The 18,185-nt window shown below is 29.8% G+C and overlaps 1 long non-coding RNA gene and 1 pseudogene across 1 annotated transcript; one reads left to right on the top strand and one right to left on the bottom strand.

The window, feature by feature from the left end:
* Positions 1-1,794: 1,794 nt before the first annotated feature.
* Positions 1,795-5,294, top strand: LOC132947674 (uncharacterized; annotated as a pseudogene).
* An 11,725-nt stretch (positions 5,295-17,019) lies between these two features.
* LOC132947839 (uncharacterized) lies at positions 17,020-17,975 on the bottom strand. Its single transcript, XR_009664940.1, has 3 exons — positions 17,916-17,975; positions 17,327-17,844; positions 17,020-17,230 (listed from the first exon to the last, which is right to left on the bottom strand). It is a non-coding gene; the product is annotated as an uncharacterized LOC132947839 (long non-coding RNA).
* Positions 17,976-18,185: the final 210 nt, after the last annotated feature.

Here is an 18,185-nt window from a genome sequence, read left to right as displayed (position 1 = left end):
TAACTGTAGGACTACACATTACAAAGTACAAACTAAAATGTCCCGAAACTGAAACAGAAAAAACTATTCAAAATATTTAGTTCATTAAAGAATGATTATTCATGGGGCACCAGATTGTCAATGTTTAAAAAATTTGGCTAGAGTTAAAAACATAAAAAAAAAAATTGAAGGGAGATGTTGGCGCCCGCAAGCAAATAGATTTTAGAAAAAATTTGACTGTAGGAACACATTTTAGGAGTACACGGGTACTCAGCGTACTCCCAGGTATAGCCGGTTAATCTTGAAAAATATTTATACAAATACATAAATAAATCTACTAGAGTTCAATGAATTGAAAAAAAAATTGTTTGAGAAATCTGTGTGAAATAACACTAAACAAAAGAATACGCTGGAAGCTAAATACTGCAATACATATTAACTACAATCCAAAATCTAGGTATTGTTTACATTATAATAATACGAACAGTTATTATGATCAGAGGTGTATCACCGTAATATATGTATTAGAAAATGTATATAAACGAATGTAATTTATAAAGGATGCAAAAAAATTAAATGAGAAAAAGGTCTTGCACGGACTCCACTATGTGATTGTAATTTATGAAGGACATAAAATAATGTTTAATTTAAAATAATATTGTGTTTGGCTGGGGCTACAGTCAATATTAAATAACAAACTATAAAGTCTAAATGCAAATAAAAACATAGTCAGATATCTGTTTTAGTCTTTGTAAATATGTGCGGAAAAAAATGAGATATAGTACAATGTAAAAAAATGTGGAAAGAAAATCCTGAGAATTCTTTGACAGTAGGATAATAAAACACAAAACTATATATTAAATTAAAACTATTGATTTTATACATTTTCTATTTACAAAAGCTCATAAGTATTGAAAACCTTATAAAATCCTAAAAAAATTATATTTTGTTATATTTTAAAATACATTTTATAATTTGTTGTGTTGGAAAAATCATTATTTAATGTTGGCTGTATTTAAGTTTTTAATAACTATACTGGTACAACAGCTGACAGTCTTTAAGACCGTGTTAAAAACTATAATAATTAGTTAACGTCTAATTTACTGTCCTATCCTAACCTAACCTAACATAACCAAATTAATAATATTTAAATATTTTCTTTCATTGTTATGTTTACAATATCGAATACCTTTATAGTTAGTAGGAAAAGATCATCGCAAAGCTCTCGACTAGTGATTGTAGTCGTCTATCCTCACCATAGCTTCAACTAATCTTAGGTTTACCAAACTAGCCTTCTTATAGTATTAGGACACTTTGAATAAAATGATCCTGAATTGCAGGTTGCCGAACTTATAAGTGATTGATTATCAAGTTGATCCTTAGATTGTTGACACCTTAATCCATGCTATGGATGAAGCCCATAGATGATAAAGATATGGATAGTCCACGCCTATGTTGAATACACTTGAGGTTGCGTTCCCGGATTGAGGCTCATTTATATTGATAGTCGATATAGGTATACTTTATTTGGCATCAATTGTTCCCCTCGAAGACCGCTGATAAGACCATTATGTTATATCTTTATTATCTATGATGGAGCCATACCCAGCTCACTCGTGTAAACAATTTGAAGTACATAACCTTGAGGCATTTCCTTTTAGGAAATTAATTAAATCCTCAAACATAACTCTTAATTCAAGAGCTTGTAACTAATACAATCATAATATAATATGAGTATAGTACATTCGTAATATTTTTTTATAATATTTACTGTTAGTGAAATATTAAGTTTGTATTTCTAATATAATATATGTTATGATACGACACTTGCACCATCCCAATCGGAAAATTGTGACTTACGCCGACACTCACGAAGGGCGCAGTACTGTGACTGTACTGGAAGCCAACAGTTGGATGGCCCTTACGGGTACAGTACTGGCCATAATTTTATCCAGTACTGGTGTAGTACTGGAAAACCAGCACTGGTAGTTTAGTGCTGATCTAGTACTGGTATTTTACGGACTCTGTTTCAATGGCGAGCAAGGGCCAGCCAGTGTTTGTCGTAGTTATGCCTACATTGGCATAATACGGGCATATTACGTGCTCCAATCGATATGCTAGTAAAGGCTAGCCACTGTTCCTCGTAGTTGAGCCTAGGTTGACTGAGTACTGGCATTTTACGGGCTTTGTTTCAATGGCGAGCAAGGGCCAGCCAGTGTTTTTCGTAGTTGTGTCTATAACTATTATTGTATATAGTTGACCCATCCTAGTCCGTAACTCGTTCTTCGGTTTTGGCGGCGACGCTGTCACGGTCGGTGTCGGTCAATGGTTTCGACGGTGAATATATAGCTTCTCGTCCCACAGCCAGTGGATGATTTTTTTTTTTTGGGGGGGGGGGGGATACCCATTCAAGTCGAGTACCAGATAATGATTAGCGGCAATCAACTATAGAAGTAAATATAATGGCAGATCAACATTAACTTGATACTTGATACTGACAGTATATAAGTATAGAATATTACGGGCTCTGTTTGAAGTTTTGAACTTATAATACTTAATTTATATTTTTTATGAATAAAATGCTTTTTGGCACTTTTTCTGATTTCGTAGGTATTTAATATTACAGGACAAATATCCAGGACACTAATAAAACCAACCATCCACAATGATAAACTTTTTTCAAGCTGTTTAAATTTTCTAAATTGATATCATACATTTTATCAGTATACCTATTCCCATGCCAATGTTCGGCATAGCGCTTAGGGGTAGGTATAATATAGCTGTGCAAATAATATAAATATACCGGCGTATTCAGTCATCCTAAATACATAGGTATCATGTACAGCTGTTTTTTACTTACTGTGTTATAAAGGGTAATCGTTTAAGACTGAGTAGTCTGAATATCTAATTGTGTGGGTATATATTACGAATTACGATATAATATTGGTAGGTACATATTTTTGTAAAGGTTTGTTCTAGTTCTACTCTATAATGGTAGCTATTTTATAGTTTTATAGGGGTACCTTTTGATTTTAATTTTATTGTTTTTAAAACAGTATTTTGCCTTGTCTTTGTGTCAGTGTATCAAAGGTATGTCGTATACTCGTATTTGACTATAATGATTTACAATTAACTTGGTTAATATTTAAAAGCGATTTGAACCACATTTGTTTTATTTAAATGTATGTGTAACAAAATACTATTACCTAAGTATTATATTTGTATTAGCCACGATTCACGAAGTCGTACAAATTATAATATTAGTATATTCCAATACAAATATTCAAATTTCAGTTACACAGTTTCATGAAGATGACAGTTTAATAAACAAATATATTATAATATAGTATTGTATTATTAATTATTATATTGTTTAGTATAATGATTTCTGTTGTTGTTAATCAGCCAATTTTCGGAGAAAACCATAATATAACGGCTGTATGCCCCCGCCGTACGCCGCACTGCCAATGTATTATCGTTCGATCATTTCACGGCGTTCACACACTCACACGATATATACGAATACGATACACACATACGTACTACAGCGTTCACTGAACAGTGACTATAAAAAAAAAATAGTTACTATTCTACCGTCTACGCCTGTGTAAGTGTTATAGCGCAATACGTCTTGTTAATGTTTATGAATATTGTTAAATTATGTAAACTATATTGTGTCGTCGGTTTTTAAATTTTTTTACTAACCCAGCTAAACTTACTTACTAAACCCAGCTACGACGCACGTGTTGACGTAACGTACCACGTACCTACATCAAAAAAGTTTAGTTGTGCAGGTGCATTTTCGGTAAGTACATACTAATCTACTTTTTTAATTATTATCGTTCTCATTATTGTTATTAATATTATAAATTGTAACTTCGTACTAAAACTCACTGTTTACATGAATCAGAATTAATATAAAAATAATAGGTTACCTATGCTATAATATAAAAAATAGGTATTCAATTTTGTATACGCATATTGATTATTTTCATTCAATGTAATAGCCAATAGGTTTGTATAATTGTAATTAATGTTTAATTCATAGGCGTGCGCAGTCCTTGGCAGGAGGGGCAGTCATATGGTAGTTAAATCATTTTTTTAAATTAACATTTGTAATTCTTTATAATTTGACTTTATTAGAGCAAAAATTGGATTCGTAGGAGGGGCAACTGCACACGCCTATGTTTATACCAAAATAAAAAATATTTATAAGAGTAAAGCATAATAGTTTTTAAATTATATCAACAATTAATGTGCAGTAGGTAATTGAAGACTAAAAAAAGTTGAGACCCCCCCAACCCCCTTTAATGGGTTTTAACTTTTGGTATACATGGGCATACATTGGTATGCATTTTTATATTATGTCGTCCAGTCACATATGTTAGCATACTACTTCTAATTATATTTTAATCAATAAGATTAAGTATCATTGCATGTATGCTCATTATTTTTTCACTTTAGTATCTCTTCACATTTTTACAATACCAAGCACATTATAAAATATTACTTTATAAGTATACTTTTTAGTGATTATCTAAAAAAAAAAAATAAATATTTGTTATGCCACTTACCAATTTCACCTAATGTATTTTTTTTAAATTAGGTATGCCACCTTCAGAAACTTATGTTTCAAAAGCAAATTTAGAATCGGTCAAAAGAAGCTTAGAATATAAAATCACAGAAGAGGCCAAACAAACAAGGCACTTATTTGCATCCCACTATAATATAGGAGATATTAACAAAATCATGCAAGAAGAAAACTTAGATGACATGCCCAAATTAAACTTAGAAGATTTCCAACAGTTTGATAATGAATTAAAACATAACTTGGAGTTAATAAAAAAGATGGTAGAATTACTACTGAAACTGCACGGTTTTATTTGATTTGTAAATCTATTTTTTTATTTTTTAGAAATGTTTTATGTTGATCACCATTAAAAGTGGAGATAAATTATCTGAAAGTTTAAAAGCAGTTATTCCGAGAATAATTTCGAAGGAAGTACAATTATTATAATAATTATAGTGCTTTTGGAAGGGAAACAAATGGAAGCAAGAAACTGAACTTTTCTGGGACACAATCATACTTATTAGGTATATAATATTGTTCATATTTTGTATTTTATTTTTTTAAGTGTTATTTATTTTTGATTTCAGAAACCATTACTACCAAAGACCCTAATTTAAAACTAAAGGATATTTCAAGCCAACTAAGCCGTTGGTTTTCGGGTGCTAAGGATCGTGAAGGTGGGAAGAAAGAAAGGATTTTTAAGAAAATGAAACACAGCCTTAGTAGAGAAGATAAAAGTGATTAAAATATATTAATTGTATTTTAAAAAGGTGTTGTTTAATAAAGATTTTGAAGAACTAAATTGAATTATACTTTATAAATTATTTATATCTTAGAAATACTAAAGATTGATCACTATAAGAACATTTTATTTTTTGAACTAGGCATAAACATGCTAAGTTATATATTAATTTGGAAATTGTATTCAACTTTTTTATAGTTACCTACTATATTCTACTCATTTTATAACATATTTTTTTATATTTATACATACATAGGAATAGATATTAATATATTTATCATTGTTACATTGCATGTTGGCACAATACATAAACTGACAATTATAGATCATTAAAAATATATTATAAAATATTTATATAAGTTTTATTAGTAAGGGCATGCCAGCACAGAACCAGCAATGGTAGACCAGTCACCAGTACAGAATATTATTGCGCCAGTAATATTACTTAGTACTACACCAATAATGTTATTCAGTACTGGTCTAAATCTGCCTGCCAGTAATATGCCAGCATTAGCCAGTACTGGCGGAATGCTGCGCCTGTTGTGGATTTCCGATTGGAATGGTCCCTTGATATAGTAATGTGGCGACCCGGCACATCTCTTTTAGATAAATGATTAAATACTTAATCAAGTCTTCCAATTATCTCCCTATTATTACAACACCGTTACCAATACGCGTTTTTTTTTGGGGGTTAGTTAATATAATTGCATGTTTTCATGATTTCGTATTTATGCTTATTTTCTTAAAATGTTTTTATATTTTCGGTTCATCCGTTACCTACCTACATACCGTTACCTACCTACCAAATGTGTAAATAAAGAATTTTTTTTGTAGACCAATTTGAATTATAATTTATCAATTTAAAAAATTTTTAATAAAAATGTTTTCATTCAGTATTTTTTTGAATTTTAAGTGCATACATGCAGGCAAATATTTAACACTTTTTCATTGCATTAAATTCACAACCCTGCTAATTACTTTTACTTCCAATCATAATACCTACCACAGTTAATGTTAAATGTCAAATTGTCAACAATCAACTGCTTCTTCAACTTGATAACACTAATAGGATGTCAGATTTTTAGCGCACCATTTATTTCTCTCTCTGACCCAATCATTTTAGTGTTTTCTTAATCGTACATTTGGTATGCTACGCGTGGGTCAAAGATGGAAAACAAATAGTGCGCTGACATCCCAACCGGCAACAAGTTTACACGAGTGAGCTGGGTATGGCTCCATCATAGATAATAAAGATATGGATAGGACGGTTGCACCCAAAAACCGTACACTTTTGATTTTAGCCCAAAAAAGGTCGATAGCCAAACACCGCACAGCTTAACGGTCATTGTATAACAAATTACCGTACATTTATAGTGGGTTAAAACGGCACGCTATTTTTAGTAAAAATAGTGAAAAGATAAGATTATATGATATGTACTATTGTTTCAATTTTAGGAAGAATTTTTACGTGACGGAGATCGTATAAAGTTTTTAAAAAACGTCGGCAGTCGGTTTCAGCCAATCAAACTTTGAAAGTTTTAATTTTTTTTAAAATTAATATTTAAAATTTTTTAATATACCTATACATTTTTTGTTTTACATTTTTTTTAAATTAATATTTTAAATTATTGAATTTATACATTTTTAAGTTGACATTTTTTTAAAATTTTTAAATAAAATTTAAAAAAAAATAGAACAAATTATTAATTGTACATATACACGTGCGTTTTTTGTTTATCGATCTTTTTGGGGTCAAAATCATAACTGTGCGGTTTTTAGATACGACAATTTCTAAAATTGTGCGGTTTTGACCTATTAAATGTGTGCGGTTTTAACCTACCAAAAGTGTGCGGTTTTGACCTGTATTTTATCAAAAGTGTGCGGTTTTTGCAGTCAACGGATAGGACATAATGGTCTTATCAGCGGTCTTCGAGGGGAACAATAAATTGAGGCCAAATAAAGTATACTTATATCGAGTATCGACTATCGACTATCAATATAAAGGGGCCTCAATTGCCTTCCCCTCCGGGAACGCAGCCTCAAATGTATTTAACATAGGCGTGGACTATCCATATCTCTATTATCTATGGGCTTCATCCATAGCATGGATTAAGGTGTCAACAATCAAAGGATCAACTTGATAATCAAACACTTAAGTTCGGCAACCTGCAACTCAGGATCTTTTTATTCAAAGTGTCCTAATGAGTCATAAGAAGGTTAGTTAGGTAAACCTATGGTTAGTTGAAGCCAAAGAGTCAATAGGGCCTTTGCAATTCAAGATCTTTTCCTACGTAGTCGGCATTGTTAACATAACTATTCTACCTTTACACTTTTTCTTCCCCTGTCTCTCACAGCTATATACAGGTTCAGCCACTCTCATTCCACACCACCATAATATGATCGGTATTCTGTCTATCCATCTCTTCTTCAGTCTTCTCGCCCATCATTTCTCCGTTAAATTAACTTCTATAGCCACTCTCACTATCTCTTATCATACAGTGACCGAACCACCTAAACCTATTCTCTCTTGTTTTCACTACAATATGTACACTACCCTACACTACCATTAATTAATTAATTTCTTATTCTATCCTCTTTTGTACCTTAACACCTTACTTATTATTCTCATATCTGCTACTCTCACTCCACTTACCTACCCTAACCTTACATTTCTTTTTCATCTTTCCCTTTCATACACCAAAAATTCTGAAATCCTGTTGACCCATTTCCTTATCTTCGCCATATCACACACTTCCTAATTCCTATTCACTCAGTCTCTAGTTACCTACAAGTCATCGTACTTGATTATCGTTGAAAATATTTAAATATCATTGAGCGAATTCCCTACTCGAAAGAATTGCTTAAAAAAATATCATGCCTCACCAATTTTCTAATTTTAAACACGACTTTATTGATAGCCCGAATAGTGGTGTTATACCAGTATAGTTACAATACAAATATTGAAAATTTTCGGGCAATACATCGCCTGATCAATTAACTATAATAAAAAAAAACCTACTGAGAAATAAGAAAATACATACCCCGTGACGGAATCGAAATCTGCTACGAAAATTAGTCTTCGAAACACTGAAACGTTCACACATTTCAATCTGCTTATGATAATATATTATTCCCAGTTTGAAAATGTTCATTGACGAATACCATTTCTGAAATAACACGCATCTTATGCAGTAAAATGTTCTACAATATTCTAATGACCTAGTTACAGTCTACAGATATTATATAAACCTACCTATAAATACCTAATATTAATTTTTATTGCACAGAGTTTGTATTTTTAAATGTTGTATTTAAGGATTTATTAGTTTTATTTTTATACCTAACAAAAATTACATTTATTCACAAGTCAGTTATCAACTAGAACACGACTACGAGTAAGACAGCGTTTGGATTGTTCGGACTGACGTATAATTTATTATTATTATACATTGCGCCTTTGGTAGGCAGTAGTAAACGTATATGCTTCTACGTTATTTAGTTAACAGATTTTCCGCGACAATAAATATTTAATTCAAGTCTAAAAATTAAATGTAAGACCAAAATAATATAAAAACAAACTCATGCATAAACATCGACTCTTCCAGTGAAACCTAGCTGTACTGCAGCACACGCTGTCGTCGAAGAAACAGCTATCTTCATCCGTCTACATCTCGCTCCATCTCCATCTCTCTCTACATCTCGCTCCATCTCCATCTCTCTCTACATCTCGCTAATTGAAACTTATCTAGTATACAATACTAGTACCTTTATGATCTGTAATATATTCTGGTGTTCGATGAAAAAGATTGAAATAAGATAAAAATACATATTTTTTTGGTTTTGAATATGAAAGCTGTGAGATGATCGATATGAATTTTGTGAGAAATATAGAGGTACTAGAAAACTGAGACGAGTGTGTTGAATGAAATAAATTAAAAAATTGATTAACACAACAATCGCTTAAAAATTAATTTAATTCAAATAATGAGATGAACCTTATTAGATCATTTAAATTTTCCAGAACAAGCCCCCAGTTGTTGGTCGCATGCCAATTTTAACCATATACTAGACCACAAGTTTATAGACATTCTATAATGCATTCTGCTGCCGGTGGCCCTAGACACTGTTGGGGAAATTATATTTCTTTAGTAATTAAATTACGATACGAATTATAATTTACGTAGGCACTTGTCCAATACTCGACTACCAGAATTTAAATTAAAGAATGTGATATACCTAGGTAACATATCGATCGACTCTAAAACAGAAACTTAACCTAGGTACAAATAATATCACAATATCAAATAGTGAAATGTGAAAATTTGAAGAAAATTTCCTATAGGTATATCCCGTAAAACCCCCAAAATAAAACGTACATTTGAGGTGTTCTCTTAAAACCCAAATATTTAATGCCCGTATCCCGTATGCATAGAAAATGTATGTTTCACATTTAACGAAAACTAAAACTATCGTGACGGAACTGAATTACGAAGAACGTATAAAACAAAAATAATCGTCACCAAGTGATAGGTATAATCTGCTATGTACTTACAAATCATATTAAATAACATTAATCATTATGTATTTTCTTATTTTGTTAGGTAGGTATAAAAACCTACCTTCCTACTTATAAAAGCATTACCTAATCATTGATTTACAATTTTAAAAATTATTCTACTTTAACAATAAATTAACAGTTGTAGGCAAAGTATTATAATTTAAGGTATTTTTCATAATATCCTAATTTTTGTACACCTATAACAACTGGATTTTAAAAACTACTCTACGTCTAGCGAGTATATAAGTTTGTCTGACAATAAATATTTACATTAGGTCTACCGCGTAAACAGAGTAGGTAGTAGGACAAAACTTACGTAATTATTTATTCTTCCGGCGAAACGCGGTCCCTTTGAGTGTATAATATTGTCTAGTGTCAGAGCTGTGCGTCTCCGCCAAGCCAAATGCAGCGCGCGTCTTCATATCTCCGATCCAAAAGTTCAGTCTGGAAGTATTAAGATTAATGACATTTATAAAAATAGGCACCTAGTTTAATAACTAGAATGGAACAAAATATGTGAGTACGTATTGGAATCGCTGTTCGTCTCAAACGATTGTCATTTGCCATACATTATTTATAATTATAACCTAACCGTCCCAATCATAGAAAATATATATATGGTCCTAACCAATGGATGATGGATATTTTTACATTATCTTCAAAATAACATTTATTTGTTTCTACTAGATGCAAATGCAGTAAATTGAATTCAAATTTATAATGTAGATAACGGTTTTTTTACTTGGTAACCATTTATTTATTACTTGGTTTATAAACAAATTCTAATTGATATAAAATAGTAATTATATAAAAATAGTTTTATTGATCCCAATATTTAAAAATAATGTTTCAAATAAAATAATAAAAAAAAATTAAGAAATACCTATTAATTAATATGTATTACGTAAATAACAAAATAACTAAATAAATTCGTGTTTTTTTTTAAACATTTTCAGTCCCCCCCCCCCCCTTTACAAAATTGTGTCACTCGTCCTTAGAGTGGTGCGCCCCTTAGGTTAAGAGCCCTTGAAATAGTGTATGTTAAAAAATCAGCCATATCCTCCCCCCCCCCCCCACCACTTGACAAAATCATGTGACTCATTTAGCTACTTTATGAATTAAGAACAATACATTAAACGTACAAAACTCTACCTACCTACGTAATAGTTATCAACCTATTAACCCATCAATAATATTATATTTTTATTGTGTACACTAATCGATTGGTATATACAAAATAACGTTAAGTTATAAATAGGACGTGGATTTAAATGCATTAAAAATAAGAAAAATGCACTTATGTTACAAAGCTTAATAAAATGGCCAGAAAAATTAAAAGTCCAATTTAAACGAATATAAAATAGAATTTAGATAAGTGTATAGGTAGTGTATTCGTTATATTTTGAGTTTCATTATAGCACATCAGTCGATCAGATGCTATTTAATATTTTAAAATAAAAATATTCGACAGTAATTCCATATTGGCAAGTGTTGTTTTCTATAACTGAAGACTGAAGTTATAGTATCGAACATAATGGGTACGTAAAAAAATAGAAATATAAGAAAAAAAATTACCTTTTTTTAATTGTATTTAATTTTTTTCTAATAAGTTTTATAAAATTGACTTTATCCCATATAAATGTTCTAATTTCATTTTTCAATTCGTTGATAATATATGAAACGAATTCTTTGCTTGGAAAGCAATGTTTTAGAAAATTCAGAAAATGCAGTTTATATTTAAATATTATAAATAATAATTTCTGATGCATTGATGCGGAAGAGTGAGGGGGTGGACAATCTGCCGAACCGAAATCTAACATTTTAAACACTTAATATAAACAATTTTTCACACACGCGTCATGGTATGAAAATGAAAAAATATTTATAATTCATATTTATACCGATTTTCTACCGAAAAAATAAATTACTTTCATCTCAATATTATTTATTAGTTAACGATATCTTTGCTCGGAATCGTTTTTCGTTTGTTAGTTTTGTATTTTAATAATTTATACGTGGATATATTATTATTACTAATAATTATAGTAGTTGTGTTTGTTTTATTTCATTAATTTATTTAGTACTATACCAATAAATTATATATAAACTAATAATTTTTAAAACATTGTGTTCAAAAAAAAAAAAAAAAAAATGTGATTTCAATTAGAGTCTTGTAATGTACCTACCTATATTTAAAAAATAAATAAATATAATAATAAATGTTGAACTTTTAGGGACATAATAGGTAACACATTCGTGTATGTAGTATTACACTATTTATATAGGTATATTTATATACCTATACGAGTATATGAGTAGGTATATTATTCATAAGTGCGCACACGTCAGGATAGGCAGTTGACCATTCCGTGAATATTTTTTTATGTGTACATGGTTATACATCCCTAATCCCTATGATATAGAATATAAATATTAGGTGAACAATAGAAGTTAAGTATGTGACACTAAATTAATAGTTACCTATAACTTATAACGTTGTATTTGGGAAAAAAATTACCAGTTATTAATTAAAATTGTATCTTATGACTATTATCAGTTATAAGTCATAACATATATTTCTATAAATTAAACCAAAATATTTATATATTTATATTAAGAACCCTGTATAGTGTATTGGTATGCACCTATTAATTATAATTATTCTACAAACAGGGACTGGAAAAACGACGACGGCGTTTATATCTCGCGTATTTTATACATTTCTAGTCCGGAATTAAAATATGCGGCTACAACACTTAGATAGCACATTTTTCGTGACATTAAATATTTGTTTTAAGTCTTAAAAGTAAATTCAAGCCCCAAAAGAATATAAAAACAAACTTACTTTAATTATCGACTCCTTCGGCGGAATCCGTGACGTGTGTGAACTGCGACGCCCATGAGGAAACGCTCCAGAATACAGCCAGAACTTAGAATATTGTGATTTATGAAAAATAAAATTATACGAAACGCAGTAAGTTTTTTGCTCATATCTTCTTTGCTTATTGAAATTTTAATCGACTGTGTCTTCTGCAACGACTTTGAGATTTGCCATAGATTAAATAAATAAATGATAGATATCATACTAGGTACGTCAATATGATGAATCCACGGATATAATATAATGCAACTTTTTATATCAAAGAGTTCTGTGTTAAGGACCAATTTGTTCATTGAAATTTGATAAGACAATAAACCAAAATAGTTTATAATTTTGAATTTGAATTATAATAATATGATATAGGTATTATTTAAATTATTATTTTCGTTTATCAATTTAATTATTGATTAAGGTGGTGAATAGATATCAGAAGCACAAGAATATTTTTATAAGAGCATATTGTATTTTATGAATTATTAAATAAAAATGTGATAACTGTATTTTAGAGTTAACATAAAGCCATAAACGTTTACAGTAAATTCATCAAATACTATAATACCAACTATATTTTTACAATGATGTGTGTTTTTTTTTTTTTTAATATTTTTAATTATTTTTTCTTGTGGTCTGTGTAAACGATAAATATTCGTAATAAAGATTCAATTTTCATATATAATATTATATTATAGGCACTCAGTATGTAATCATATGTTTATTTTTAGTTTAATTTAATTGTAGGTATTTAGTAAATAATAATAGGTATACGAGATTGTGTTTTCGAACAGCAATAAATTTATTGTTTTTATTAATACCTACACCATAATAGGGAACTAAAATTTTGTAAATGATGTACAAATGTATTTTTGGTGTTTTAAGGCTGCTGTAAGATCAATTTATGAGAATCCTTGCATTAAATTGTTATGAGGTGTATAATGTATTTACGTATATAAAAATATAAAATATAAAGATTAATAACATTATATTGTTTTAAATACTTCGCGCAAACCCGGCGTATAGTATAACATGCAAAAAGGTGCATATTAAACTTGGCGTGGTGAAACGAAGACGGTCTCGCGTATTTTATACATTGCGCTATTGGGATTAAACTTATAACTGCTTCTACGTCACGTAGTTAACAAATTGTCCGTGGCAATAAATATTTAATTTAAGTCTAAAAAGTAAATGTAAAATAGTAGGTAATAATATGAAAACAAACTTACTCGTAAACATCTACTCTTCCGGTGAAACGCAGCTAGAGTGCCGCCATCGCCGAAGAAACAGATATCTTCATCCATCTTTATCTAATCATCTCACTCCGATGAGCTGAAACTTGAAAGTATCGAAATATTTTATGAAAATAACCTGATCAAACGAAATTTGCGATTTTGTGTTACAACTTATCCGGTTTAACGAACTGTCCGTTTATATTTGTGGCCTATTATTTTTTTGTTCACTGAAATCAAAATATACAATATATTATATTTATAATACAATAGTATTGCTGAAATTATTAGAATTCTTAACCGTCGCCGACGAATTTCGACAATAATTGACGATTGCCATAGATATCATAAAATATATTATTTACTATGATAAATCCAAAGAACTTATATATTATTATATAAATACTCAGTAAACCTATACGGTATAATTATAAATCGTATGTTCTTTTACAGAAATCTTTGTCATCTGCAATGCACCTATTCTGGTTTTCTATTTCAATTATAGTTCGCATGCCAAATTTAACTATACAAACTGGTCCGCAAGTTAATAGATATTCTAATACATTCTCCCGCCAGTGCAAATAGACAAAGTGTTTGAGAAGTTATATTTTTTTGGTACCTAATTAATTTACAATATGAATTATTATAAGTTACCTATGTAGGTACTTGTCCAAAACTCGACTACCTGCAAATCATTGGTTTTTATGGTATAGCCTTACGAAGTTCGCGATTTTCGGTGTTTTACGCACCCGTACAACGCTTAAAGTTTACCGAGCTTAAGTATTACAAATTAATTTTTTTTTAATCTAGGTAAATCAACGTTTTAAAATTGATTGTGCAAAAATAATTCTGACACCCACCCATGGTGGTTTTACATAACAAGTCGAGGGATGTTTTTGATTTTAATTGTTCGAGCAAACGCAGTGTGGTATACCGGGTACATATGAAAATACCAAAAATTTCAATTAGTTATAAAACATATAACTTAAAAATAAGATTGACCGCCAAGTTCAGACTTCCCTGTCGTTTTCAGTTAAAAACTAATGATTTCCGGCAATTATTTTTTGCAATATCGATCTTAATTCGTTGTAACTTGTAATTTATATACCTATTTTAAAAATATTATTCGTGGGTAATTGAAACGTCTAAAATATATTATCATATACAAATACGATAATAAACAAATAATAATAATTCAACTTAACCGGCTACGGTATTAATAATATTTAATAATATCAATATAAATATAGTATACATTATCCTAGGCTGACAAATCGTCTCCACTTAAAATCGTTTTTCGTATACTATGATATTATATCATTGAATTCAAATTTAACACTATCCATAACAGTCACCCACTTCTAACCTACTGTTCAGCAGAGTCACATCCAATTTTTTTTTTTAGATTCTGAGGGAAGCGATGAATGTATTAATTTTACAATGATGTGTGTTTTTTTTTATTTTTTTTTTTGTGTCTGTCATTACCTTTTGGGACAGTAAAAGTTCTTGAATTTTCTTTAACAGTAACTTTTCTGATAGTGAATCTAGTTGGTACTATGGGGGGTCAGTAGTTTTCAAAAGCGACGTGAAAAACAAAGGAAAAACGGGAATTTTTTACGCAAAGTCCGTTTTCGAGAAAATCGATTTTGGTTTTAGGTGCAACTCTAAAACAAATGACCGTAGGTACATTAAATTTTGACTGAATGCTTATATTAGCATTTTCTATACACCATAACATTTTCCAAATATTTTGACTATTTTGAATTCTATAAATATCAATAAAATTTTATCTGTTGAGTAAAAAAGCTTGAAAATTTAATAGAAGGCTCTTAAGTTATTGTTTCAAAGGCAGATGAAAAAAATTAAAAATCCTTAGTCACAGTTTTTATTTATAAGCATTTAAAGTTCAAATTTTGACAAAATACTGAAAAATCACGAAAATTAGCAAATTATTTTGAGTTGAGAATTCATAAAAAATTTTCTTTTTAAATCTAAGATTTGAAAATGTAATATAAGATTACTCATAAGTTTGTCTACCTTTATCAAAAAAAAAAATGTCTACAAGAAAGTCAAATTAAACTTTTATGAACGTTTGAAATTCATATTTTTACAACATTTGATATTTACTCGATTTCTCATGTAACGATTTTCTTATTTTGTTGTAATTAAAAAACGTATGACTGTAGATACTTGAAAATTTCACTGAATGTTTATATTAGCATTTTCTATACACCATAAAATGTTGAAAATATTTTGACTCTTTTTGAGCTGTTTACAGACATTGTGAGTTTTAAATTTTTTTAGTTTTTTTTTCTTTAAATATCAATAAAATTTTATTTGTTGGGTAAAAAAGCGTGAAAAATTAATGCAAGGCTTCTGATATATTGGTACAATAGCAGTTGAAAAATATTAAAAATACATAGGCTAAATTTTTATTTATAAGCATTTAAAGTTAAAATTTTGACAACATTTATCAAATTTATAATTTAATAATTATTTTGTAGTTAAAAATTTATAAAATGTTCAACTTTTGTAGCTGAGGATTAAAAATTTAAAACAAGGTTCCACGTAAATAGGTTATATATAAATTACTTTATTCACTATAATATCATCAAATATACTTGGTAATATCATATGCTGACGGACCGTTTTCGCTCAGAATCGTTTTTCTTATACAATGATATTATATCATTGAATTCAAATTTAACACCATCCATTACAGTGACCCACTTGTAACCTACTGTACAGCAGAGCGACATCCACTTACCCACCTTTTTTTAATTGACCTCCCTTTTTATTTAATTCCTGATAAACGAGTTTTGGATAAGTACCTACCTACATAATAGGTACCTGTCCTACCTATATTAATTAAAAACTATTTTTAACACGACGTATTTACTTATTATTTTTGTCTTTTAGTTTATCTAATTTTGTATGATTAAAATAAGTTTCCTTTATACCCAAATAATTTTTAAGTACCTACAAATAATATAGAACTCAATTTTATTTTAACAATAAATACTTTTATTAATACAGTGTTGACTTTGTAGATGGGTAGTAATAAATTAACTGTACATTCAGGATTACATGCATTCAGGTGAATAATTATAAGATTGCAATGATAGATGTAAGATGTAAGATGTAAGATGTAAGATGTATTGTTGATTCATCAATACGATGCTGGGTGGACTTGAGGACTTCCCATGTTCAGCGACCGGCGTCGACCCGTTTTGTGGCACAGCGGAAACTTCGTACAGCTGACTGTTCGACAAAGACACTGTAATATTATTTGAAAAATATTATTTCTACTTAATCGTAATAACTGGGTATAATGAGTTTAATATTATATTATATTACAATAAATATTAAGTACCTATATTATTAGCTTTTAATAATTGGGACGTCATTTTTGTAGATATTGATCCGGACAAAATGATGCTGGCCCAGCGCTATGCCACGGTTTATGGCGTACCTATCCGATGAAATTGTTGGAGACTCTTTCAAACTGGGCAATCTGATAAACGGTGACGTGATCGTTACTTCACGGCCATCATAGGGTAGACCAGAATACACAAAAATGTAGGTCATCGGGCTGTCGGCTGTATGTATGATAAAGTCCTGGAAGTGGGAATTACAATAGCCCCTAAAATGCTGTTACACCTCAACCTTAATAAAAACAAAGAATGATTAAAAAATGGCAACGGAATTGGCCTACAAATCTGAAAATAAGTTTATGGACAGATAACTTCTCAACGTAATATTATGACCGATCCAATAATAACTTTCCATAGGTACATCAGACCTATGTGCGACGGCTGCTCACCAACGTATCGACATCCACCAGATAACTTTGGTAAGTTTTCAAACTATACCGCTCATTCTTGCGGAATGCTAAAGAAAATTCATTTATTAGATAAATATTATATTATAACAATTTTTAAATATAGACGTTTTCAACTCACAGTTATGCAGATGGATGTCGACCGGTTTGGGAGCGACGTCTGATACGCCACTGTTCTAATGAATTCAAACATAAATAATATATTATTATAATATTTTTATATGTATATAGGTACGGTTAGGTATATTAAATTAATTAAGTAGGTACTATATTAATATAGTCTATTAATTATTTTTTTACTATGCTTTTATTGTATTAAAATATACACAATGACTTATAACTTACATTATTGGACCGGACATACAGCAACGTCGAGTTGAGGTACCTGTCC

Source organism: Metopolophium dirhodum, chromosome 6 (genome assembly GCF_019925205.1).
Source record: "Metopolophium dirhodum isolate CAU chromosome 6, ASM1992520v1, whole genome shotgun sequence".
Taxonomy (NCBI): Eukaryota; Metazoa; Arthropoda; class Insecta; order Hemiptera; family Aphididae; genus Metopolophium; species Metopolophium dirhodum.
The sequence above is the reverse complement of the archived record's forward strand: the minus strand, read 5'-3'. Positions and strand labels throughout refer to the sequence as shown.